Source organism: Mustela nivalis, assembly GCF_964662115.1.
Source record: "Mustela nivalis genome assembly, chromosome: 6".
Taxonomy (NCBI): Eukaryota; Metazoa; Chordata; class Mammalia; order Carnivora; family Mustelidae; genus Mustela; species Mustela nivalis.
This window is the reverse complement of record NC_139025.1, coordinates 100,635,071-100,661,931: the sequence shown is the minus strand read 5'-3', so window position 1 is coordinate 100,661,931 and position 26,861 is coordinate 100,635,071. Positions and strand designations below refer to the sequence as shown.

Below are 26,861 nucleotides of genomic sequence, written 5' to 3'. Positions count from 1 at the left end.
CAGGGCCTGGGGTCATGGAAGACCACAGAATCTCCAAATCTCATAGCCAAGAGCTTCAAGCCTTTTACCTCAGAGCCTTGAACCACTAGAGGGGAGGCTCAGAATTCTCTGTTATACTGTCCCATTTCTTCCAACATCTTTTGTGTATTTGCCTCCTTTCCACATCTAGACTTCACCTCATGGAGAACAGGAGCCTAGAATGTCAGCATCATGAGATATGGGACTCTGCCTGTCTGGTTCATCAGTGTAACCCCAACACTTAGACCAGTGCCTGGCAAAAACAATGACTAAACATTCCTAGCACAGTAAACACCCTGCCCATCATAGGTCCAACAGTATGTTCAAAACCCTTAAGTATCTAAATTCTAAAAGTCGGGGCGCCTGGATGGCTCAGTGCGTTAAAGCCTCTGCCTTTCGCTCAGGTCATGATCCCAGGGTCCTGGGATGGAGCCCTGCATCCATCTGGGCTCTGCTCAGCAGGGAGCCTGCTTCTTCCTCTCTCTCTGCCTGCTTCTCTGCCTACTTGTGATCTCTGTCTGTCAAATAAATAAATAAACTCTTTAAAAAATAAATAAATAAATTCTAAAAGTCATGGATGGGAAGGGACAAAGAAACTATTTGAAAGCCCAAGGAACAAGGAGAAAGGGGTAAAGGAGAAGCAAAAGGCTGAATATAACCCTTGCCTCCTGGGGTGCTGAATTCCCAGCCAACTGCTCACCCTAGATGTAGAGTTAGAAGATTCTGGGGATGCGTTTGGAGTTAGTTTTCTGAAGAGCTGGCTCTTTCAACTGTCCTAGTGCTTCTCTCTCAAAAGCCAAATTCTTACCGGCCCTGACTCTGCAGTCCTTTTACTGGTCACTGAACAAGTCATGAGCTTTCCTGCCCCTCTCTTTGTGTTCAAGCCTTGTGCCCCACAATCCTCCTCCCCAACCTGGAAATCTACCGAAGGCTCAATTCCAAACCCTCCCTTCTCCAGACTATCCATCATTCGGCCCCCTCCAAAAGCGATTTCACCTGAGAAGGTCTAGCTTCCTTGGCTACAAGACAACAGCTGCTCTCCCCATGGGTTGCTTTTATGGGGCCAGGCCAGGTTTAAGGGCTCCTTTACCCGCAGAGTTCAGTGCAGGCATGCAACAAACTGTCACCTCCGTGATTTATCCTGGGAGGCGATCCCAGCACAGAGACTAACAAGAGAATCCAGAAACCAGTCCACTACCTCTAAACTCACAACCAATCCTCAAGACCTGCCAAGGGCACACTGTGGCCAGCCTGGAAGCACCTGCCCCATGCTAAGAAAGTGATGATGAGAGTTCTAGAAAAAAAAAGAAAAGGGGGGGGGGGGACTGAACTAGGAGTCAGGAGACCTGGTTTACATTCCCTTCTACCCGTTAACCAGCTCTAAACAAGTCCTTTCACGTCTCTGAGCCTCAGTTTGCTGATCTGGGAGATGGGAGTAAGAGATGGAGACTGAGCAGACCTTGAACGTTGAGGGGCTTCAACAGTCTGTGAGCAACCGAAAGAGGTGTGTGGCGTGCACCAGGGAAAACCCGCCAAACTGAAGATTGAGTGTTCCTGGGTGGCCGGTTCGAAGCCCTCCCGGGACCCCGCCTAACCTACGAGGAGTCCAGGGAAGACGACCAGGGAGGAACCCTTTTCTCGAAGCCCCCAGCTCTCGGTCCCACTAAACCTGCTCCAAACCCTTCAAGAGAAATCTGTCCAATAGCACTCCAACAAAGAAGGCTGCGAGACAGGGGCCGCTAGCTCCGAGGAAGCCTCACGCGCGGCGAATCCGGTCTCCAGGACTCCGGAAGCCAGCGGACCCACGCCCCCCGCAGGCTCCGAGAGCCACGGCCGACCTCCGCTCGAGGGTGGACACCTGGCCGAGGAATTAACCCCTGCTTCCCCGGCAGAGCGCGGGGAGGTGGAGGGCGGGGGGGGGGGGGGGGTAGGGATACTGACGCCCGGGCATGAATACCCTAGCCAGAGCGAGCCCATATGGCCGGGATCCCAAACCACTCCAAGGCCTCCCGCAACCCGCCAGAGGCCCTGCTTCATCCGCTCCCGGGCGGACGGAGTGGGAGATCCCGAAGCGGAGCCACTTTGAAATATTTTTCTAGAGAACCTGACCACGCGGGAAGGACGCAGACTAGCCTCGCAGCGCGGGCTAGGAGGAACGGATCCCGAGAGCAACTACCGGATGATGGAGCGGAGGAGCCCAGGTCCGGGAGAAAGCCGCCAGGGTTGGGAACTCCGGGAACCGTCAAGCCCCAGCTCCGCACTCCCAGGTTTCCGACGGGTCACGGCTCCGTCACACTCACCGACCTGGACGCCCGGGGGGAACAATTTTACACCCCCTTAGGTCGAATTTTTTTCTAACATATTAGGAAAAATAAACCAGTCCAAAAGGAAGGCGTCTGCGCTCTGTAGCTCCAAGGGGCCGCAACCACCACCATTACCCCACCTCCAACACTACCTCCTGGGGCTGAGCGAGAAGTTGGGAACTTCGGGACCGCGCTCCAGGCGCGCGCTGGGAGTGTCTCGCTTCTCTTTCAACTTCGGGAGCTGGGGTCCCCGCGGAGGGCGGGAGGGACGTCCAGGAAGTCGACCCACAGGGCTGTTCGCGTCCCAGACCTCCCCGAAGAGAATCGGGGCCACGGGATGAGAAAGAATGAAAGGAGCGTACGTTCGTTTCGCGCCTGCAAAACGCAAAAGCGCGCAGGCTCGGGCTGGGGCTTGGCGGCGGAGAGGCGCTCCGCGGGCCCCGGAGGGGAACCTGGCCGCGCCCCGCAGGCTCCGCGCCGCGACCCTGGCAGGGAGCGCGCCCGAAGCACTGCGCGCAGTCTGCGCGCCCGGGGTGGCTCGGGGAGGCTCGGGGGGTGGGAGTCCTGAGACTCCGAGGGGCGAGGGGATGCCCTCCCCGGACCAGCGCGCCGCGCCGCTGCGCTCAGGTCTTCCCCGCCACGGGCGCTGCGTCCCGACTGCGGCCAGAGGGCCGGCGCCTGCCCACGCCGGGCGCCCCGCATCCAGCCGGGACCCCCCGGCTTTCTCCCACGCCCCGGCATTCTCTCCGCCCGCCCTCCCCGCGCCAAACTCGGCTTCCGCACCGAGCAGGGCAGCAGAGATCCGCGGAGCAGGTGGAAAGTTAGTCGCGAGGCTCCAAAGCCACCTCCCCGGGACCGCAGCCCCCAACCACCGTCTCCGAGTGCCCCCCGCGCGTCCAGGCTCCGCGTCCTCGCAGTCCCGGCTACGCCACCTACCTGCTTCGGCGGCCGCCCCGGGCTGGGCCGGCCAGTCGCGCGGTCCTGTCCTCCAGAGCCCGAGCCGCGCCAGAGCGCCGGGCCAGGAGCCGGAGCTGCGGGCAGCCGAGAGCCGGGCGGCAGGCTCCACGAGCCAGTGAGCGAGTGAGCGAGCGAGCCGGCGGGCGGCTGAAGCCGCGGCTGCTGCTGCCGAGCCAGCCCCCACCCTCTGCGTCCCTCGGTCCCTCCCTCCTCTTTCCTCCCAGCTCCCCCCTCCCTGCTCGTGGCTCCCTCCCTCCCCCTTTCCCTCCTTCTCCCTCTTCGGTCCTTTCAGACCCTGCTCTCCCTCGCTCGCTCGCCTGCTTTTTCCTATCCTGCAATCCCTCTCCAGCTTTCCTTTAGGTTCCCTTTTCTCGGATTCTGGATTTTCCAGCATCCCCTTCTCTCCACCCTACCACTCCACCCGGCCTTTTCGCCCTTCTGCACGGTCCTCACCCATCCCTCTTTCCTCTCTCTATCCCCTCTCTGTGTCTCTTCGCTTTTTCATCTTTTCCCACCTCTACAGTCGTTTGTCCTCCCTTCCTCCCTCCCGGTGGGTCAGAACCGCCTGCGGGCTGCCTCAGGATGGGAGATCTCCCCCGGTGGCTGCTGAGGTGGGCCGGGGGAGCCCCTCAGGCTTGCTGGTAACAGGCTAAGGATAGAGAAAGGACCAGCCAGGGCTGGAGACTGGAACCCCAGAAAGGGGCTTGTGAAATCTCACCCCCCCCCGGGGGGTGGGGCATAAAGCCAGAAGGCACATGGGGCAGAATGTCAAAACTCCCAAGCATGGTTAAGAGAAGGAAACTGTCGCCCAGAGAGAAGAGAACAAGGACTTGCTGAGGTCTCCAGAGGCAGGGCTGAGACCACTGCTGTCCCAAGCCCCAGACCCGCAGGGCCACTAGGAGGAAGCGTTCTCCCACCTTGGGCCACCCTGCTAGCCCACCCACACTCCTAGGAGGTGCTGAGCCCTAAGGAAAGACTTGGCCCAGATGTAGAGAGTGGAACGAACCCCTCTCCCCAGCCCTTCTGAGCAATGGAAGACTCACCAACCTGCTTCTGCTTATTAGGGATAAAGCAGCAATGGGACACTGCGTGTGTGATCTGTCTCCTTTTCTCCTTGAACTAGAACAAAAGCAGGGAGGCTCAGACTGGGGAAAAGGTGCTGTACACATCTCTCCCCAGGAGTTTCTTACAAATAAAGCGAACAGGTTGTCTGAAGCTTGGAGAAATGTGTGTCTGTAAGTAATTGTGTTTGGGCACCTAGCCCTCAAAGGTCAACCACTGATAATCGTCTTCATTCTGAATCTGATTGGGTCAAGAGGTTTTTTCATGGCATTTCCACATTTCAGCCCAGTGGGATTCAGAGGAGAGCCGCAGGGTCCAGATTCCCTTGGAACCCATTCTGCAGCCCTCCTTTGTCAAGACGGATCATCATTCTCCTAGTTTCACCTCTAATTTCTGGGGCTAGAGTTCACTCCCTTCAATCCTGTCCTTTCAATAGTACCAACCAGAAGCAGACCCTCCATCCAGCCCAGATGGAGAAACCCATCTTGGGATACTGGCAAAACCCCACACAAATATCCCATCGAGTCCCCTGCCTTGAGATACCAAATCCAATAAATAAGCCCATGCTTGGGCCTCTGTTGTTTCACACCACAAAACCAGAAACAACATCTGGCCAGGGCTAGGATTAGGGTTAGCAAGTGAGGCAACTAGGGCACATTTAAAAAGGGGTTCACTCTCAGTGTCATTCATTGTTCAAAGTCAGCATCTAAGAGGGAACCCCTCCTTAAACTTGGCACCCTGGGAGTCTTCCTGCTTCACCCTACTCCTGGCAAAATCTCAGGACTGTCACTAACCAGCTGTGTCACCGTGGTCCGTCACTACATCTCTCTGACCTTCAGTTTCCCCATCTGATCCTGAAGGGGCTGAAACAGACACTCTCCAAGGCTTTCTCCAGCTCTGAGTGCTGCAGTCTGTGGGTATCAGAGATGCCAAAGGCTAAGAGAACTCCAGCCCTTACTAACTGTGACACTGGGCAGCCACTTCTCTTCCCTAACCTCAGTTACCCTGTGACTAAGATGAGAATGATAAGAGCACTGTGAGCCCTCTGAGGATTAACCCAAATAATGGATAGAGGGGCACTGGGGAACTGTTAGCAATGAGAGTACACAAGGTGGATATTTGCATATTTGCTTTCATCTTCACATTGCCTTTTGGGTTATAAGTTCCACCCACCCTGCATCCGACCCTCACCTCTAGGTGGTAGACAGCCATTGGTAATTCTCAAACCCCAGTGCTGCCAGGTTCAGGGAGGAGGGCAGGTCTTCCTGGATGACCCTTCCACCCCATCTCAAGGAGCAAATGCACAGGAAGCAACTTGCCCCCCACCTCCCTGCCTCTGGCACACACTCCCACACTGCCACGCTGTCAGGCGTGAATTGCGCAGCTGGGGGTTGCCTGGGTTTCTGCCATACTCTAAAAAGCCCCATAGATCTATAAAGCTGCACCTTCTCCACCCAGATGGCAGGCCTCCAAGGACACAGGTCCCAGCAGAGCCAGGAACACTTTTAGCAAACGTCTCTGAGGGTCGGCTCGGGGTCACGCTGGAGCCCTGAGTGCCTGCTTATGGGAGCGCCACTTTGCACATGCCACTGCTGGGGACACGTTCAACCCAGCTGCAAGTTTATTTGGGAAATTATAATATCAAAGACCAGGCTACCAGGCTTGAAATGCCTAATCTGAGACAGAAGTTCACTATTGTGAATTATAAACCTGCTCTCAAAAAGCTTGCAGTCTAACGGGGGCAAAAAGACAATAGAAAACAGGAGTGGAGTGAGGGGATGCAGAGCAGAGGCCCCCAAGGCACGTGCCTGAGTTCAAGTTCTGGCTCCATCACTTGTTAGCTATGTGAGGGCGAGTGAATTACCTAATCCCTCTCTGCTTCAGTGTCCTCATCTGCAAAATGGGAACAATAATGAGATAGACACTGCTACTATCCCCGTCATACAGAGGAGGAAATCCAGGCTCAGAAAGAAGAATCGCCTGGCTCAGGGTCACTCAGAAAATAGAGCCCAAGCAGAATAGACGTCATTGCCTTTGCTCCCACTCACTCCCTTCCCCCTCGGCTTCTCCTATCCTTCCTTCTAGAGGGCTCCCAAGTGTCTCTTCTCCCGTGAAATGGCATATGACACCCAGCTCATTGCCATCTCCAAACACCAAAACTCTGGTGACCAAAGTGGGAGGGCCTTCTCATTTTTAGAAATAAATGAACTTCAGAAGGCTAGGACACAGGACTCCAGCCACAGAGCTCCCCACCTTTCCTCTGCTCAAGTGTACAGGGAATTCCCTTTGTTCTCCTAACCTTTCCCTCTTCTCCTTGCTGAGGGATTGCCTTTTCCCATCTTGTTTTCGGCAGAGCCATGGCTTAAAGTCCCAGGGAGGAACAGCCACAGAGAACACATCAGGGGATGACTGGGATTTGTTGAATGACGGAAAGATTTCACCTCCTCCACTGCAACTTGCTGTATTAGTTTGCTTGAGAAATGGCTATCTTCCCACCACACCTGAAGGTAATTGGGGTCTTACTTACCTCCACGTCTATTACAAGGGGCTTAGCCTTATTAAAAGAATAAATAAAATACAGTTCACCTTTTTTAAGATTTTATTTATTTATTTGGCAGAGAGAGAGCACAAGCAGGGGGAGAGGCAGACAGAGGGAGAGGAAGAAGCAGAAGTCCTTCAGAGCAGGGAGCCCGATGCGGGGGCCGATCCCAGGACCCTCAGAACATGACCTGAGCCAAAGGCAGACTCTTAACTGACTGAGCGACCCCGGCGCCCCCATGTCTACAGTTTATTACTGAGGTATACATAGGGTCTCATTTAACTCTCCCGGCAATAATCTATAGCAGGCAGTATCACCCCCTCTTTCACAGAAGGGGAAACTGAGGGTCCAAGCCAAAGTGATAGAACCCGCATTTGAATTCAAGTCTGCTCGGAGCTCCACCCACTGGAGTCTTGCACTGTAGGGCTGGCACTAGGGTAAGGCAAACAAGGACCACCTTCTAGCCAAAAGAAAGCACTGGCTCTCAGGCACTAACTTTTACTTACACAGCCCTGAGAAAAAGCAACCTTCAGATACCCTCCAAATAATTATAGGGACTGTGGGATCCCTGTGACCGAGCCATTGACAAGACACAGAGAAGAAACCGCAGAGGAGGCAGCAACCAAGGGAACCCACTAGTGTTACCCCCGCTCATGTAACACACCCTGGCAGTACACCAGACACAACCTCTGACATACCTACACTCAGCAACCCGGCCCGGCACCCAGATCACCAAGAGACAAACAGCCCAGCGCACCTGCGTCCACACCAACACAACTGAAAACACCTGCACACACGTATAATTCCTGCCCTCACTCAAAAACAGGGGAGGGAGACCAAGGATCCGAATTAAACCCAAGTGGAATAACTTTCCTCACGAGCTTTTTATGAACACACAGCCACCAATCAAAGTCTTGATTAGCTTGGTTGTATTTATTAGATTGTGTTCAATAGTTAAAAACTTTGAATATGGATGGAATATTTAATGAGCTTGGTAGAGATCTATTTACGTAGAACTGTGAGAAGGACCAATGGCACTAAACTGGGAATTAAATGGAATTTGAATTCTCAGAAACCAGGGCTGAAAATCTCTCCATTGTACATTGTCATGGATTTATTTAAATTATAGGTTGTTGTCATGACATTATTACGCTATTATTTGTTATGATGCTCAAAGAAATGTGGCATGGAGACACTGAATTTCATTGCATCCTGGCAAAGTTGAATTGGGTCTGTTCTCTTGCCTCCATGTTTACCAGGAAAAGAGACCAAATGTGATGCTGTGAAATGTAGCACATCTTAAGCCCGTAGTCCTCCTACAAGCACAAGATGCCGTGGAAGCAATTTATGGGATGTACATTGTCCAAGACCAATTTGTCCAAGAGAAGGAACTCAGCGGACTGCAGACAAGCAACATGAATTTCTGAATCTTTTTTACAGAAATGAGAGAATCAGATGCAAAACGCAGCTTTCAGGGGCATCATGAAGGTTCCTGAAAGTCCTTGGAGGATTTGAGATTCTGGAAGTTAATGAATGAACTTAGCATATCCACGTATGCAGATTTTATGTAAGTTACCGTTATATTAATGGTGCTGTCTAGGTAAGAGGTAATTATGAAATGTGGTTTGTTAGGGGCCAAAGTGAAATCAGTGGAAATGGTCCTTATGCCATAGCAGTCTGCAACCCAGCGGGATGTAAACTGCTTACTCACAAAAGAGAGAAAATGCATCCTCCATCAAAAACCTCATCTCACTGACACACCTTTGTCATATTCTGATTTGCTTTGATTTGGGGTCCAGAGCACATGTAAATGAATGCTGTCAAGAGAATGGTAATGATAATAAAACCATTAGGTGGAGAGTAAGCCTCTGACTCAAATGTGTGTAATCATACTTCTTGATACTATTTTTCTTGCATTTGCAGCAGATAACTGGGGAAAGTATATCTCTAAACACATCCCCCGTTCCTCACCTTCAACAGTCGCCAACCCTTACACCCTACCTGATAGTCATGCCAGTTTATCCAAACTTTCACCCAATGTTCTGCTTCCCCCTACCTCCTGCCTACCCAACTTTATTTCTGCTGTTCTCAGGACCTGAACGCCCTTCCCAACCTTTTTCAAGCTTGGCAAACTCCAGTCTTGTCCTTTAAAAGTCTGGTCACTGACAAGGTCTTTCTTGGCCCCTCTACCCTATCTGTTTACCTGCATCAATTAGTAGTCTTCTCACTGTCATATGATTATCCGTTCACGGGTCTACCCGCCCCCACTGGACAGTGAATTCCATAAAGGCATTTCAATATCTCCAAGGTTTCAGACAGTGCCTGGCCTCGTGTTGGAGGGATCAAGAGTTGGACTTGGACATGAAGGCACATGGGTTTTTGGTTATTTATCCTCTGACTGGAGTGGAGCAAGGTGTTGGCATAGGAGTCATCTTTCTTTCCAAAAAGCTCATAATGTTCCTCGTCCGTAGACTCAGATCAATACTCAAAGGGATTGGTCACTTCTTTGCTTTACAAATAAAGTCATCGTCCTCATGCTTTCATTCAACCAGCATTTATAGAGTTCTTACCAGGTGCCAGGCTCTCACTGCCCTGAGTCACAACCCAAATTATGAAGTCGACCCAAGGGGTTTGCTGGGGGTACGCAAGGTCTGGGGACAGCCTCTTTCTCCATCCCTGCTAGCAGTTCCCTCCAGCGATCGAGAGACTTTGGGGGAAGCAGAAGAATCTCCCCCTTAGGAGGGGGTCTGGGACTCCCGCCCAGTGGCAGCTTGATTTGGCAAATCCTTAGCTTTTTAAAGTTATTATTATTTATTTGAGATAGAGAGAGAAAAAGAGAGAGCACGAGCAGGGGTGGAAGGGCAAAGGGAGAGGAAGGACATGGGGCTCGATCCCAGGACCCTGGCGTCATGACCTAAGCGAAGGCAGACACTCAACCAACTGAGCCACCTGGGCGCCCCAGATCCTTAGCTTTTTAAACATGCCTCGAATCCTTTGTGGAAGTAGGTAGTATCAACTTAACTCTCACATAAAACAAACTGCCTCCACTCCCTGCCCTGTTCTTGGTCCTCCAGCAATGCTGAAAGCTTGCAGGCCCTGTTTCTATTGGACAACAAGCTATATGACAAAGGGACTTCGTTTGGCCTGCTGCCACGCATCTAGCACCTACGACAACATCTGGAACACAGTAGGCCATCAAGAATGATGAATTAATGAATGACGTGTCCTCTCTCTGTCTTCGCTGTCTTCGCTAGTGAGGTCTCCTCTGCTTGGAATACCCTTCCACCTTTCTTCAACCTCTTTTACTCATCCAGGGAGACAAGCTCAGGCAGATGGTCCATAGCAAGTTTTCCTTGAAGCTCCTGGGCTGCACCGCATATCCATCCTCTGGGTTTCCTGAAACCCTGTCTATAGGCCTCTCTTACCACTAATCACTGCGCGCAGCATTGATCTGTTATGTGTCTGCTCCCCACGCTGGACGTTGAGACTGTGAAGACAGGAACGGTATGCTATCCGTCTTCATACCCTCACCTCCTTGGCAAGGTGTCTGGAAAACAGAAAGCACTCTGTAATGATTTGTCAAGTCGAACTAAACAACCCCAAGCGGATGCAGATTGGGTCATACCAAATGTGATTGCTGATTTAGTTGGTCATTGGGCAAATATTGATTGAGTGCCTCTGATGTGCCAAGCACTCTTCTAGGTATTGGAGATCCCACACGGAGCCAAACGGACAAAAATACTGATAATGATAATCCTTGTCAATTAGACATGACCCAGATACTTGACCATGGCTAGTTAAGTGGTATATAGAGTCAGTATGAAAACTGCTTCAAACTCCAGCTTTAACCATAGTATGAATTAAGTAAGGCAGGAAATTCAGGGTCCCAATAACTCCACCGTCTCTCTCTCCCAGGCTTCAGTATCCCCACCTATGTAATGAATAGATGCTGTAATCTCCCCAGAGATAGGTTAATATATGTTTATAGAGGGTCCTCTGAAATTCCTTGCACATTTTTAAATCTCAATAATTTGCCTGGAAATACTTTGCAAATAGTGTTAAATATCCCAAGGCTTAGGAAACACTTCACAATTGCACAAAGTACAACCTAAATCTCATGATAAATAAAAAATTAAAGTCCAGTCAGTTCGCAATTCACTTGAAATTCAATTTGCCTTTGAATGTCATTTATGGATTTCTCTGGTCCTATCCACCCAGCCATGTTATGTTGAACAAACCTCTGTTGAGTCCCTCTATTGTGTAATAGACATGAAGGAAAGCAAAGATTAATAGGACATGATCTTAAAGTTTTTGTTTTTTGGTTTTTTAAAGAATTTTTTAAGGTTCTATTTATTCATTTAACAGAAAGGGAGAGTACAAACAGGGACAGCAGCAGGCAGAGTGGGAGGGAGAAGCAAGCCCTCTGCTGAGCCAGGAGCCGGATGTGGGACTCGATCCCAGGACCCTAGCATCACGACCTGAGCTGAAGGCAGCCTCTCAACAAACTGAGCCACCCAGGAGTCCCTGATCTTAATGTTTAAAGAGGTCCCAGTTTGGTGGGAGAGACGGAAACACATCTTACCTACTGTAATACGTGAGACTGGGAAACGTCGCGACCCAGGTACACACAAGACTCCATGCGAGCCCAGAGGACAAGCATATTCACGTTGCCATGGGTTGTATCAGAAAGGCCTGATGGAAATGGTGGAGCCCGAACCACACCTGAATCCATCAGTATAGTCTGGCAAACAGTAAAAAGAAGGGAAAGGACGTAGGGTGACTGGGTGGTTCTATTGGTTAAGCATCTGACTCTTCTTTTTTTTTTAAAGATATTATTTATTTATTTATTTATTTGACAGAGATCACAAGTAGGCAGAGAGGGAAGCAGAGGTGGGGAGTTGCGGAGCAGGCTCCCCGCTGAGCAGAGAGCCCAATGCAAGTCTCCATCCCAGGACCCTGGGATCATGACCTGAGCCAAAGGCAGAGGCTTAACCCACTGAACCACCCAGGTGCCCCAAGCATCTGACTCTTGATCTCAGGGTCCTGGGATTGATTCCTGCCCTCGGAGGAGTCTGCTTGAGATTCTCTTCCTCTGTGCACCCATGTTCTCTCGCTCTCTCTCTCTCTCAAATAAATAAATCTTTAAAAAAGAAGAAGAAGAAGACGGGGAAGGATGGGCTAGAAGGAGAAGAAGAGACGTGGGCACCGAGATAGGAGGTGCATGGCAACACTCCAGAAGGGCACACATCACCGGCAGCTGGAGCAAACATAATGGAGAGAAGTTTGGAAACGTGAGTGGGCTCTGAGGGTGAAGGATATTGACTGACAAGTTCAAATTTTATTCTGGAGATAATGGAGGATATTATCAAACCTTAAGGGTTTTAAAGTTATATGATGGCTTTATATATATATATTACATGTTATAAGGACAAAATATTAAATTACATATTATAAAACATGTTATAAGAATATAATATTCTACCACAAAAAATGCATAAAGACCAATACTATTTGCCTCATATGGAGTGTTTATTGTGTGTCGGGGGCACCGTGCTAAGAATCTGATAGGCGCTGTCCCATTTTATCCTCACAAAAACCAAAGCAAGAGGTATTATGATGCCCATTTTACAAATGTGGCAACAGAGGGTCCAAGTGGTTAAGTCTCCCTGTTAGTCCGTAGCAGACCTGGAACTTGAACGCAGACAGATCTGACTCCAAAGCCATGATATTAACTTCTGGGCTGTGCCAGCAGCTTGGGCAAACAATTAATAAATCCATGAATGAGGGGTTTACATCAAATTCTCTTTTCAGCCTCAGTATATATCAAAAGTTTTTAAATGTTCACACTCTTTAACCCAGTAATGAGATTTCTGGGAATAAGTCTTAAAGAATGATCAAAAATTCACCCAAAGATGAATGCACAAAGATGATTACTGCAATGCTATTTTTACTGGAGAAAAGTTTGTGAAGCAAGCTAAGTGCTTGACATTAGGAAAAGGGTTCATTATAAAATGATGGAGTACTATATGAGCATCAATATTATGATTGCATGGGCTAGAAAATTGTATATATATAAAAATGCACAGCAAAAGAGAGAGAGAGAGAAATGCAAAAGACACACGTCAAAATGTAATTGGTGACCTCCATGAGAGGACCAGGCTTTTTCCCTCCTACACGTTCCAGATTTTCTACATTTGAGCACCTCATTCTTTTTTTTTTTTTTCTTCAAAGATTTCACTTTTAAGTAAACTCTACACCCAACATGGGGCTCAAACTTACAAAACCCTGAGATCAAGAGTTGCATGTTCCACTGACAGAGTCAGTCAGGTGCCCCTTGAGCCCCTCAATCTTGAGATCAGGAAAAAAAAAATTTTTAAATCCACCCTGTGTGTTTTTTAAACAAATGTCAGCTTGGCAACTGGAGAAATTAGAGAGGTCACAGTCAAATCACCTCTCTGCCCAGGATGTGTTTAGTTTAAAACATTGTCTGAGGGGCACCTAAGTGACAGACATCCCAGGGTCCTGGGAATGAGCCCCACATGGCAGGGGGTGGGGGGGTGTCCCTACTCTGTGAGGGGGCCTGCTTCTCTCTCTGCCTGCTGTTCCCTCTGCTTCTGCTCACTCTCTCTCTCTGTCAAATAAATAAAATCTTAAAAAAAAAAAAAGACATTATCTGAGCTGGTGTCCCAAGCAGGACATGCAAGGGTCCGAATTCAAATCATTCCATTTACTCATAGGTACTCAAATATTGAAAGTATGCAGAATCGTTCATCTTACAATAAAAAAGCTAAATTGCAATGTTCTTACAATTTGCTTAATTAACACTTCTGTTAAATACTATCATGCCCATGCCTTAGCCTGATCATGTGACCTCTTCAGGGGAGGTGAGGGGCAGGAGAAGAAAGGTCAAAGCCAGAACCTCGGGGCCCAACCTGGGAAACCAACTATCTGGTTAAGTGCTGAAACTTACTCTAAGATTGGTGGGCCCTCTCAGAGGAATTAGAGTTAAAGCTAATAACCCAATTTGGAATAATTTAAAGCTCTTCTTAGGGAAGTTTTTTACTCAATTGGGTTCATTATGCATGGGTTTAATGTGTAACAATTTGTTCTTGAAAGCTAACATTATTGTTGGCAATAAAGATAGGAAGTGGAAATAAGTTTCCAATATGTAAAGCAGATTTATTTCTCGTTTCGTACGGACTTGTTCCGGGTCTCTGCTTATGAATCACACCATGGTCCCTGCAATGAGGTGCTGTCCACGCAGTGGGTTATGATAAATGGCCTGTAATTGTGAATCTGATATTGGTTTTCAATATTGAATTTATCATTCTGTCCTCTTAACAGATATTAAATACTTTCAAGAATTTATCCATTTGCCTGATCCATCTGTGATTTTTCAATATGTAAAATTTATTAGTTTCCTAGTTTTTTGAGATTTTAACAGTCGACAACATCATTAATAATGCTGAGTAATGGAGCTGACCTCTTTTAAACCTCGTTCCCTTCCACTAATCCAGAACATCCAAATTGAATCAAAATGTATTCGATTTAGGGACCCAAAAAGAAAACGGCAGGAGGCAGGGTGCGTGGTCTGCAAGGCGGTTCTCTGAGGCTGGGCATCAGTTCACCTCTTCCCCTCCAAGCAGGTACGCCAAGGAGGGAGCCTGTCCCAGGCTGCGCGCACCTCCCCCGCCTCCTCCTTCCTCCTCCCGTGAATGAGCCAGCTCCTCTGCCCTCTCTCCCTTAGCTGCCTCAGTTTCTTCAGTGCGGGGTGATTGATGATAATAATAACACTGCTTGTCTGGCTCCCTCTTGGAGAGTGCTTTGTGAATTAATAGAAGTGTGTGGGCTGTGCACTTGGACAGCCCCTCCACGGTGGCTCCTTTGCTGCCATGGAGGGCTCCTCAAGCTTGGCTGGGAAGGATTCCTGCCCTTCACTGTCGGAAGGGCAAGGAGAGTGCAAAAGAAAGAAAGAAATCAGGCCGCGTGAAAGAGAAACAAGGCTGTGGGAAACGCTACCAAAACAAAACTTCACTGTGCCCTGGTTTGCTGTGTTTGGGCCACTCCAGCATGTTGCTTCCAGAAAAGCCCTGAAACTAGCTCAAGGTCAGAGTCTGGGGCTGTGTTTTTGCTGGGTTTCGTGGTTGCTGATGTGGTAGCCTCCTGGGCCACATCTCACAGTTCCTGGAGCGTCCTCTGTGGCAAGTGGACACCGGGAGGCACAAAGGCTTGCAGAACTGAGCTCCCAAGGTCAGGGAACAAGTTGGCCACCAGCTGCAGGAGTCCTTCATCCAGGATCCCAAAAGCGGATGGAGCCAGGGCTGTGCACACAGGTAGAAGGACAATGAACCTCCTTACAGGCCAGTGGATAGACCGAGAGCAGCCTGGAGAAGGGACCAGCTGAGTGTCCTGGTTACACTTAGGGAACACAGAGGGTCACCCTCTCAGGACCATTCCAAGATGAGCAGCCCCACAACTGCCTCTGAGGGAGGGAATAATTGAAAAATAATTGCCTCACCTTCACCAGAGGCCTAATTTCATATATTTTTTAAAGATTTTATTTATTTATTTAAGAGAGAGAGATCACAAGTAGGCAGAAAGGCAGGCAGAAATAGGGGGAAGCAGGCTCCCTGCTGAGCAGAGAGCCCAATACAGGACTTGATCCCAGGACCCTGAGATCATGACCTGAGCCGAAGGCAGAGGCTTAACCCACTGAGCCACCAGAGGCTTAACCCACTGAGCCACCCAGGCGCCCCCTAGTTTCATATTCTTGCCACAGACCAATTGACTTTCAATCCAATGCAAATTGACCTCCTTCAAAGTTTTGTCTCTTTAAGGATTATGGGCCAAGATCAAATTATCCAAAGAAACTGAGGTCCATCAAGAGGCTCAGCGAGAGGTGACAAGTTTCCAAATGGATCCTAAGTCAAAAAACTTGTTTGTTTTTTTTTTACCAAAGCCAGAGGGCCACCTGGTTCCAGACCTGGTTCCTGGCCATAGCAGATCAACTGTCCCAGCTGAGACCAAAAGCCAAGAATCCAAACTCCCTATGTGATGCTCCTTCTGCCCTCCCAGGGGCTGGTCTACAAACTGCTCTCAAGGAAGCTCCATCTTCCCCCAAATCCCCGGCATTTTAGAACCATCTGCAGATTCCGCGTTTACTCCTTGGTCTCCGGCTACACTTCCTTATCAAGCAGCCTTCAAAGCCATCTCTCAAACAAAAGGTAATTTTAACTTGACAAATGTTGAATTGAGTACCTGAGTGTCAGGCTGCTTCACACTCGAACTGTCATGGAGACGCAAAGAACATATAAAATACAGTCTCTGCCCTCTGGTAGGACCAGTAAAGGCACTTCACTTCATAATCAATTATTAAACACTTCCTGCATGCCTGGCACATGGTACTAGATGCTGCAAAGCCCCAGGAAAAAGAATCATGCTTCGTCCCTTTCCAAGGAACTGGGCTGATTAGAGAAAGAAGGTCTTAACACACAAAACCTGATGGTTTATCATGTAGTGTTCAGTTCTGTGGCTGAAGCAAAAGGGTTGGGCAGGATGGATGGAGACTGAAGCAATCAGAGGAAACTTTACGAAAGAGAAGGCAGAAAAAAAGGGCACGAGAGAAGGATGAACCGGCAGAGAAGACAAGATAGACGTTGTATGTGATCAACTATCACACACGAGAGAGAGAGAGAGAGATCAGGAATTCCTGTCTTTATTATTCAGCCCTCCGGATATCTGCCCCCCACCCTGCCAGGTACTCACCCATACCCATCTGACAAAGGAAAAGGACCAAAAAAAAAAAAAAAAAAAAAGGTGTAGGGAGCAGCCTAGCTCGTGCCAGGAAGCGTTCTTCCTTAGCATCCATTGTCATAGGCAACCTTCCCAACCACCCTGCCAAGCAGATATCGTGATCCCCCTTTTTTTGGCAGAGGACCCCAAAGCTCGACAGGTAAATCATCTGCCCGAGACTACATGACCAGTACTGGCCAGGCTGGGACTCAAACCTCGGCCTTGGTCTCCTGGTGCTCATCATCTCTTACCACTGACTCATGTGGACCCCAGGAAGGAGAGAACGGCAGTGCTCCAAGAAGGCCATGCTGGACCGGGATCTAGAAGGAAGAGGAGGAGGAAGAGAAATGGCATGAAGACAGCCCTTCTATGCCTGAGCAGGCCAAGTGCTGGGGACGGCAGGGAAGAGCGCCTGGCAGATCACTCTCCTTTTTAGAGTGGGCCCCCGTTGCATTCCCGTGGAGCATTTCCTGGGGCTGACATTCCAACTTCGACTTTTCATCATGACCGCTGTTCCTTGTGACAAAACGCCAGTCCTCCCAAAGACACAAGAGCCCCTTGCAGCTGCTGGAGTCCCCAACAGGGCACATTGTCCTTTGTCCGTGGCAACTCCAGCTTCGCAAGATTTGGGGTCAGAGAAGCCCTGTGTCCAATGATGCCCTCTTCTATGAGGCATGGAGAAAAAAACTCACTGAACCAGAAAATACATATCTTCTCAACACTTCAATGGGTCCTGTCTTAAGCCAAGATCAGTGTAATTAAAATTATAAGAAAATAAGACCGAAGGAAACCCCCTACCGTCCTTAATTAGGAGCGAGATGATAAGTAAGAAAGTCCAGTGTAACTTATTTAAAAGGCATAGTCCTGAAGTGAGACCAAGAAAGAGAATAATTAAAACGAAGGTATCATTGTTGTTTTTTTGAAGGGTCTCTGTGGACAGAGGCGTCTAATTGGCAGACAAGACACAGGAGGTGGATTGGCCTGTTCTCAGAGTGACTCCTCTAAAGATGAACATGCAGGAAGCTCTGGCCTCAGGGAGCTCTTTGCTACCTCCCCAGAGTCTTTCCAAACAGAAGGGAGAACAGGACAAATACCAGGAGGCCGGGACTCTGGGTCCGCCGACATCAAACACATGAAATGGCTGAATCTCTGAAACTCCCTTGCCATGCAGGAGGCGGGGCGAGCCCGCCGTATTGTCATCATCATTACGGCTGCTGCTACTAACATTTATCTGGCACCAACATTGTACTTAGCACAGTGCAGAGCATAAAGGAAGACACAGCTCCCGCTTTGAAAATCAACATCTAGGCTCCCCTACTGGATTTCTGCCCCAGCAGGGGAACCAGGTTTTGGCAATCCCAGAACACTCCATCCTGCACTGCCCTAATACTGTTTCTTCATTTGCCTTGAACAACTTCAGATCTTCTGGAATCTGCCCAGGGTTCTGGGGACCCCGTCTGGGTTGCTTGGCCCTCAACAGGCCTCTTTGGCCAAAGTCAGGGCTCAAAGGACAGCGCCAAAGGTGGAAGCAGGCACGGGCAGGCAGATCAGATCTGAAAGGGAACAAATGCAGGCAGGGAATGCGGAGGAAAGAAAGCACAGCGTTTTCTCATGATGGCATGAGAGCCAGATTGAACACTTCACCTCACACCACCCCCTGCTGTTCCGGGCCCCTTGTGTCTCTTACCACTTCATTCTGCAATCTTGCGTTCTGTAAATCCATTCATACACTTCAAAAATCAAGACCCACACCCTAGCAAATGTTATCCATATGAGTCTCTGGAACACAAAGCCTTGACAAGTGTCCATGGCCATCTAAGAAATGTATAAATATTATCTATACACATTAGTTCCTCAAGCGAAGTCCCACTTCCCGCTGCCAAGTGTTATTTTTTATAGCAGCTCTGTGAGATGAGTGAAGGCGTATATTTTACCAGTAAGCCACTTTTTATAGCATGGGGGGAAAAAAAGCCCCAAACACTTTTATTGCTTTTTAGCCAACAGGATATCTGAATGCAAATGAATGAATCACCTTTGCGATGATTGGCCGCCTGGGTTTCCTTGTCACACACAGAGCAGGCTCCGGGGATGTGACTTGGATTCTCATGAGTCTGGGGAAAGATAAAAGACTGGCATCGCCACCAGTGAATTATGAGATCTGTCTTTATCAGTGAAAATAAGGTCATCACTGAGCCCAGCCACCGCCTATTATGTGCGTGTCCCATCTACTTGCCTGTATAATGCGAGCCAATATGCCGGGGTGAGCCGGAGTAGCCCAGTGTATAAATTAGCCATTTTAAAAAGCTGCATTGAGTCCTTAAGGTCACGGGGGGACCCTTTAATGCGTTGATGCCACTCTTCAATAAGACTGCTCTTCTTTACTTCTGACCTACATTGCGATGACGATCTGATGGTAAAGGTACTGGGAGGACTCCTAAGTGTATCTGAAACTAGACAGGAAAAAAAATAATGCGTTGAACCACAGGTGGATCCCAGGTGAAAGCTAACCAGTTGTGGAACTGAGTTCCCAGCGGCGGTTTCTAAAGAGAACAAGACATGCATTCATTCAGCCTCTGTTTACAGAGCAATTTCTCTGTGCAAAGGACCGGGCAGACCTCTGGTGTCCCGGGTCTCCCAGAAGCCGCAGAGAGGAGGTGTGTTTTACGTGATGGAAGTTCTTTAGGAGAAGGACAAAGGAAATCATGAGCATTTTCTAAAACCCTGTTTTAGAAACTTGTTTCGACGTCTAAGACAAGCAGACACTAAATCCTATGAAGAGCGATGTTTTTGATGGGAAGGATCGAAGGAAATAAAAGAAAAAAAAATCCTGGGAATGGTATCTCCCTCAACCTAGTCTTTGGCCTGGAATTGGCACACTGATCTCCTTGTAGCTACTCCTCAAAAACAAGTAGGGCTACTACACGTGGCCACAACACAGTAGGCTAGGTCCACCCGGCAAATTCCTCTTTTACAGAACAGCAACAAAGATCGAGCCACCCAGCAGCGGGCCAAGGGCTGGGAGAGATATGGGGATAAAACAGAGACTGGTCTCTAATCCTCAAAATCTCACAGCTCATTTACTGAATACATGACTATTGAGTATCTACTATAGCTTTCTGCTCTATTTGGCAAGCTATACTTTTCTGGTACAACCAAACAACTGAGAGCTTACATTCTTTAAACATCAGATCCAGACCACTGTAAAACTCTGTCCACCCGTGTCTTTGGATCATGAAGGCACTGACAAGTGCCAATGGCCACCTAATACAGAGAACCCGCTCATCCATTCATTCAATGCATTTTTCATTGAAAACCTGGTATGTGCTAGACACTGTTCTAAGTCTTGGACGATAGTGAATGAAACAAAGTTCCTGCCCTTATAGAGCTTACACGGTCAGGAGAGACGGACAACAAACAAACACATACGCAATGCCTACATCTTTTACACATATCCATTTATTTGTTTAAAGATTTATTAATTTATTTATTTGAGAGCGGTGGGGATGGCCAGAGGGAGAGGGAGAGAGAGTCTTTTTTTTTTTTTTTTTAAGATTTTATTTATTTATCTGACACAGAGAGAGATCACAAGCAGGCAGAAGGGCAGTGGGGGGTGGGGGTAGCGGGCTCTCGGCTGAGCAGAGAGCCTGATGAGCGACTTGATCCCAGGACCCTGAGACCAGGGCCTGAGCTGAAGGCAGAGGCTTAACCCTCTGAGCCACCCAGGCACCCCTGGGAGAGAGAGTCTTAAGTGGACTCCCTGATGAGTGCGGAGCCCAACGTGGGGCTCGTTCTCACAACCCTGAGGTCATGACCTGAGCCGAAACCAAGAATTGGACACTTAAAACCCACTGCGCCACTCAGGCACCCCTACAAATATCCACGTATAATGAGATGAGTAGAACACAGTAGATTCTGGATCCCAGCTGCCTTGGTTTGATCTCCTCTCTATCAATCACTAGCTGTAGACTCTTAAGGAAGTTACTTAACATCAGTATCTCAGTTTTCTCATCTGTAAAGTGGACATAATAATAGTAGTAATAATAATAATAATAATAATAATAATAATAATAATTCCTAATTCACAAGGTTGCTGTTGAGATCAGTATATCAACATATTCAAAGTGTTCAATATAGTACAAGGCATGTAGTTAGTAGTATGTGTGTGTGCCAGTAATATAAATTCCCTGCTTATCAGACAGAGATTAAATGATGAATTAAAAATAAAGATAGGGGGTGCCAGGGTGGCTCAGTCATTGGGCGTCTGCCTTCTGCTCGGGTCATGATTCCAGAGTCCTGGTATTGGGCCCCGCATCGGGCTCCCTGCTGAGTGGGAATCCTGCTTCTCCCTCTCCCACTTCACCTACTTGTGTTCCTTCTCTTGCTGTGTCTCTCTGTGTCAAATGAATAAATAAAATCTTTAGAAAATAATAACAATAAAATAATTTTAAAAACTAAAAAATAAAAATAAAGATAGGGCACCTGGGTGGCTCACTTGGTTAAGCGACTGTCTTTGGCTCAGGTCCTGATCCCAGGGTCCCAGAATCAAGTTTTGCATCAGGCTCCCTGCTCAGCAGTGGAGTCTGCTTCTCCCTCTCCCTCTGCTTCTTCTCTCTCTCTCGTTCACTCACCCTTTTAAAAATATTTAAAAATAATAAAATTAACATAAATAAATACACAAAAAATAAAGATATACAGATGACGGGGGGCTGTTTTAAATTGGGTGGTCAGAGAAGGCCTCCCTGGAGGAGGGGACATTTGAACTGAGACCTGAATGAAGCAAGGGTGTGAGCCGTGTCAGTAACCAGGGAACGGCCCTGAAGGCCGAGTGGCAAGCGCTAACTCCCTGTCCTGGGGCCAAGCTTGGGTTGACAAGAAGCAGGAAGGTGCAAAATATGGCCAAAGCAGAGAGAGGAAGAAGAGTGGCAAGACATGAGGCTGGTGAGGAGGCCACGGGCTACAGGGTCTTGGGTCTTGGATATTATTCTAAGAGCAACGAAAAGTCAGCAGAGGGTGTTGAGCAAGGGAGTGACAGAATATTTATTTTCAAATCCTCTGGGTCTGACGGCATCTCAAAAAATTTCGAAACAGAACTGCCAAATGATCTAGCCATTCCACTTCTGGGTATATGTTGAAAAGAACTGGGCGCAGGGTCTTGAAGAGCAGTTTGTACATCCCTGCTCATACCAGCCCTATTTGCAAAAGTGAAAAGGTAGAAGCAACCAAAGGAAGGAGATCCTGACCTGTGGCAACGTAGAGGATGCCTGACTGCATGAAACGAGCCAGCCACGAGAGACAAACACCACGTGATTCCACTTACCTGAGGGAAGGGTCCGATTTTTAGAAACAGAAAGCAGCACGGTGGTTGCCAAGGGCTTGAGGGAGGGGGAATAGAGTTATTATTGAATGGATGTAGAGCTCCAGCTTTGCTAAATGAAAGCCATGCTAGAGATAAGTTGCACAACAATATCAACGTACTTAACTACCGAACTGTATACTTAAAAATGGGTTAGGACTGTGAATTCTTTTAAGTAGGCCCCATGCCCCCAGTGTGCAGCCCAACATGAAGCTTGAACTCACAAGCCTGAGATCAAGACCTGAGCTGAGAGCAAGAGTCAGACACTTAACTGACTGAGCCATCCAGGCGCCCCTAGGATGGTGAATTTTATGGTATGTGTATTTTATAATTTTAAAAGAAATCTTCTGGGGAGCCAACAGACTGGTGGCAAGAAGCAGTGCAAGCAGGGAGACCTTTTAGATGTTTAATTGTCTACCTCCTGACAAACTAAGCCAAAAGTTGGTGCCACAGAACAACAACCACGTTATCGTCACTCATCGTTGTATTGGTCAGTTGGGGTCAGCTAGCTGGCTCTTCTGCTCCCAATGAAATTAACTGGACTGTTGTCACAGGAGGGTACAACTGCCTGACACATCCGTGCCACTCATTCATATTTCTGGCAACTTTGCGGGAGACATTGAAAAGGCTGGGCTCAGCTGGGACACTGACTTTGGGCCTTTCTCCCACTCCATGCAGTCTTGGGGCCTCTCCCCTTCTTCAAAGGACGTCTTTATGGGGCCTCGTCCCTGAGACTCTCCAGCAGAGTAGCTGGATTCCTCACAGGTGGCTCAGGGTCTCAGAAACACAGACGCCTTCTCGATGCTGAGGCCAGAAATGCACTGAGTCACTTGTCCCACATTCTATAGATGAAAATGAGTCACGAGCCAGCCAGGATTCGGTGTTCTGGACCTAGATGGGCATGCCTCCCGGGAGGCCTGGTTCACTGAGTCTTTATGGACTCACTAAGTGGTTGCACCCATTCAGGTGCAGGAAAAAAAGAAAGGCTTAGCTCAGGACACTAACAGGGAAGGTGGTGAGAGATGGTTGATTTGGGGTATATTTCTAAGATAGGATCAGTAAGATAGGCTGATGGCTCATATATGGGTTAAAAGGAAAGAAGGTATGAAGGATGAGTCTAAGGTTTTGGCCAAGGCCACTGAATGAGTGGTGATGTCATTAATTAGCCAGCAAAGCATCACCAAGAGCACTGGGCTTGGAGACCTGGGGACACATCCTGCCTCTTTTTTAAATTATTCTTATTTTTAGAAATTTTGTTTGTCAGAGAGAGAAAGAGTGAAAGAGAGCAAGAAGCAGAGGGAGTGGAAGGCTCCTACTGAGCAAGAAGCCTGATTCAGGACTCGAACCCAGGACCCTAGGATCATGACCTGAGCCGAAGGCAGATGTTTAACCGGCTGAGCCACCCAGGCCGTCCCTCTGCCTCTTTTGTTTATCACCATCTTACCTTGGGCATTCAACCCTCTCTGAGCTTCTACTTTCTGATCTGGAAGATGAGAATCCTAATACCTGCTCACCCTTTGTTGTAAGATCATCTTAGGATTGAATGAAATCTTGTATAGAAGCCCAATTGCCTTGAGTTTGTTACAAAGGCAGTGGCCATAGGAAGACCAGGCACCCTGAAATCGGGAAATCTAGTTTCAGCCCCAGGTTCACCTCAGACTGGCTGTATGAACTTGGGCAAGTCATTGAACCTCACTCTGTTTCCTTATTCAATCACGCCATAGTATCTGCACCACCTGTGCCAAAAGCGTTGGGAGACTCAGCACAAAAACATGCAAAGCCTTCTTGAAAAGGCATAAAATGGCAAATGGAAGGTATTATTGTCACCTCACTAATTACAGATTCAATATCGAGGCTTAGGGTAAAAAAAACAACAACAACAAAGGTAGGGTGGAGTCCACAAATCCACCCTTTCTCAGGGGGCCTGGGGGTTCCAGACTTGGCTTATGGAACAGCCAGGGGACAACGCCATTCAGAGCTGCTGTAAGACGCAACCCATAATTCCAAGTCAGTCATACACATGGCAAGAGAGTCGGTGGGTTATTCATCCTAACGGAGCACAGATAACAAGTTTTGTATAGGTAGCACTTTGACTCCCAGGGAAGCTGTTTTGTTCCTCGTTTTTAATACCCTGGAAAACTAAGGAGTGAAAGCAGCAGGTCCCATCATGAAAGCAAAGAAACAACAGGAGCTGAGGGAAGAAAGACCCAAATACACATCTCTCTTCAAAAGCAAAATGTGTGACATCTGGGGCCATGCCAGGCTCTGGAGCCCAAGGCAAAGATGGGGTGGGGTGGGGGGACTCACACGTACTCTAATGTCCCCAGGGGCCACAGAAAGCCTTTAGGTTTTAAGGTCTCCTCTGAAAGACACCCACACACTAAGTAGCCTGGTTCAATTTATTCTCTGCAGAAGAATAAAAGCTTGTGTCTATACAGCAAGCATATGAACCCAGGCTCTGGGGGAGTCAGGCGCGGACAATTTAAACACCGAACCAGCCCCTTCAGGCAGGAGAGCCCACATAGACTAAAGGACATGGAAAGCAGTCATTGCCTTTTAAAAGGAGTATTTCTGTTTTCATTATCATTTAAGGCTGTAGTCAGTGTTGAACGATAATAAGAAACTGGCAGGGGGAAAAAAAAAAAAAACGCGCCCAAACACAGGCGTACATAATAAAAATGCTATTATAGACTTTGTGAATATAAATAGTTTTTAAAATGAGGCTGCTAAGACTGGCATCTTAGATGCTACCTGAAAAAAGTCATGTTTCTATATTCCAGCAGTTGCGCTGGTCACCAGTCTCAGCTCTCCACCACAAAACAGGCTGGGTAATTCTTCTGGAATGCCTATCAATACAGACTGGTTGTGGGGCAAAGAGGGGAGACACGGATCGAAGTGGAGGGGGCACAAAGGGCAGAGAAAAAAGACTTGATGCCTGACAGGGGAAAATTGAAGAGGACAAAGGAATAGGACGATGAAAAAGGAATGAGGACTGCTTTACTCTGAATCCTCCGTTCCTCTGGAAGTCTGGGCATGTCTTTGGTGATGTTGTCTTTGCATTTAGCAACAAACTCAAATAGTCAGGGTGCCATTTCTTTGCCTTTCCCCCCCCCATTCTGGTGAAGGCTTTGCAGTAATTAACGAGTACTCAGCAGAAACATAATGATGTCACTGCTGGTATTTCCTTTAACTGACTTACCCCACCACACCCCCTCATCTACACTTGAGCTCATAGACTTCAAGAAGGCCTAGTTGAAAGGTCAGGCGGGGGGCAGAGGGGGGGTAACTCACTGGAACTCCATTGTGAAGGTCAGAGTTCCCTGTGAGTACTGGACTTCCTGAGAGCGGGGTGTGGTGAACCCTGGAAGCATAGTCAAAAGAGCTTGTTGAACTTTAGAGGTCCACTGGGTCTTCCCAAAGGTGGAAACATGGGTTGGAATAAACCCTGCTTGTCTTTCAAATTGTTCAGGTACCAAACACTTATTCAATCAGGCAAGGCCACACAGTGGGTGGTCTGCTGGGTCAGAGACTACTGGCCACCGGCTAGAGGAGGCATGAGGGGCTTGGAGGTCTACCACGTGCTTCAGCATCCACAACAGGTCCCATGTGATTACTGGCATTGAGCCTGTTGAGCTAGAAATCAAGAGATAAAGGCAAGTAGATAGAAACCACCAGCAAGCAGCTGAGAATGTGGGACCAGAGCTGGATCATAGCATCTGGGGGCCGCATCAGAACTTCAATACAGGACTCAAATTAATCCTCTCCTCTTGCCCTTTCCCAATGGACCTATCAGCCCATGTGGCTCTGTTAGCCAATGGCATCGCAGCCATCCTGGTTTCTAGCTCCAGATCTATAGTTATCCCTCCTCTTCCCCGTTCATTGCAATCTGTCTGCCACGAGCCCTTTAAGACTCTCCCCATCTATGCCTTCTTTTCAAGCCCCTTTAGCCTTGCTCCCCGCTCTCATCTCCTCCTACCTCCAAACTATCCTGATCTCACCTCCTGATTGATCTTCTAATGCACTACTTCGATCATACCACTCTTCTGCTCAAAACTTTCTGGGGTCCCCACTGGCTAGACAACAAAGTCGAGGATTGAGCATCCTGGCATTCAAGCCCTTCCACAGTCCTGCTGTCTTATCCTCTCTGACCTCTCTGTGGCCCAAGCCACCTTCTGTTTGCCACGTCCGTTCGGTGTTTTGCCTTCTGCTCTTCAGACTCGGCTCAGTCATGACCTGCCCTGCTTGGCCCTCATCTGGCCCAGAACAATATTCCTCTTTCCTGAAAGTGCATACAGTACACCCAGCGTCTCCACCATCCACTCAGCAATTTATAGGTCATTACCTGTGGCTTCTCTTCTGTTTTAGGTGACACTTTGCTTTACTGTAATGTTTTGCCTCTTTGTGGCCCCACTTCCTGATCAGGTTGAAAGCTCTTTTTGGTCTGCAAGCTCCGTTCAGGTCCCCACTTTCTTATTGTCCTAGCCTCATCCCCAAACAGAGTAGGTGCTCACTGAATACATAACCAATATGAGAGCCGGAAGAACATTCTCTCCAGGAAGCTCTTGAAAGTTAGCAGTCTGTTCTGGAAATTAAAAAAAAAAAAAAGAAGAAGAAGAAAGAAAAAAAGAAAGGGACTGTCTCCCAAAAAGACTCCTGCCCCAGATGAGCCAACACTCCCTCCAACCCACTTCCTCACACTTCAATAGCTCAACTCAAATCAAGAATTCACGAGCTAGGGGCGCCTGGGTGGCTCAGTTATTAAGCATTTGCCTTGGGCTCAGGTCATGATCCTAGGGTCCTGGGATCGAGCCCTGCATTGGGCTCCCTGCTCTCCCTC

General features: G+C 48.4%; 2 protein-coding genes across 19 annotated transcripts in view; one reads left to right on the top strand and one right to left on the bottom strand.

The window, feature by feature from the left end:
- Positions 1–3,471, bottom strand: part of MEGF11 (multiple EGF like domains 11) — a 346,208-nt gene extending 342,737 nt beyond the window's left edge. For 5 of the 18 annotated variants that reach the window (XR_014313379.1, XR_014313380.1, XM_082737057.1 and 2 more), the window contains exon 1: positions 3,258–3,467. The gene's annotated coding sequence lies outside the window, so the exon portion shown is untranslated. Of the gene's footprint in view, positions 1–2,194; positions 2,301–2,473; positions 2,620–3,257 lie in introns of those variants that run through there. The other 13 variants (XM_082737066.1, XM_082737065.1, XM_082737067.1 and 10 more) reach the window with 7 other exon arrangements.
- Positions 1–26,861, top strand: part of DIS3L (DIS3 like exosome 3'-5' exoribonuclease) — a 434,009-nt gene that overhangs the window by 351,795 nt on the left and 55,353 nt on the right. The window lies entirely within an intron of this gene.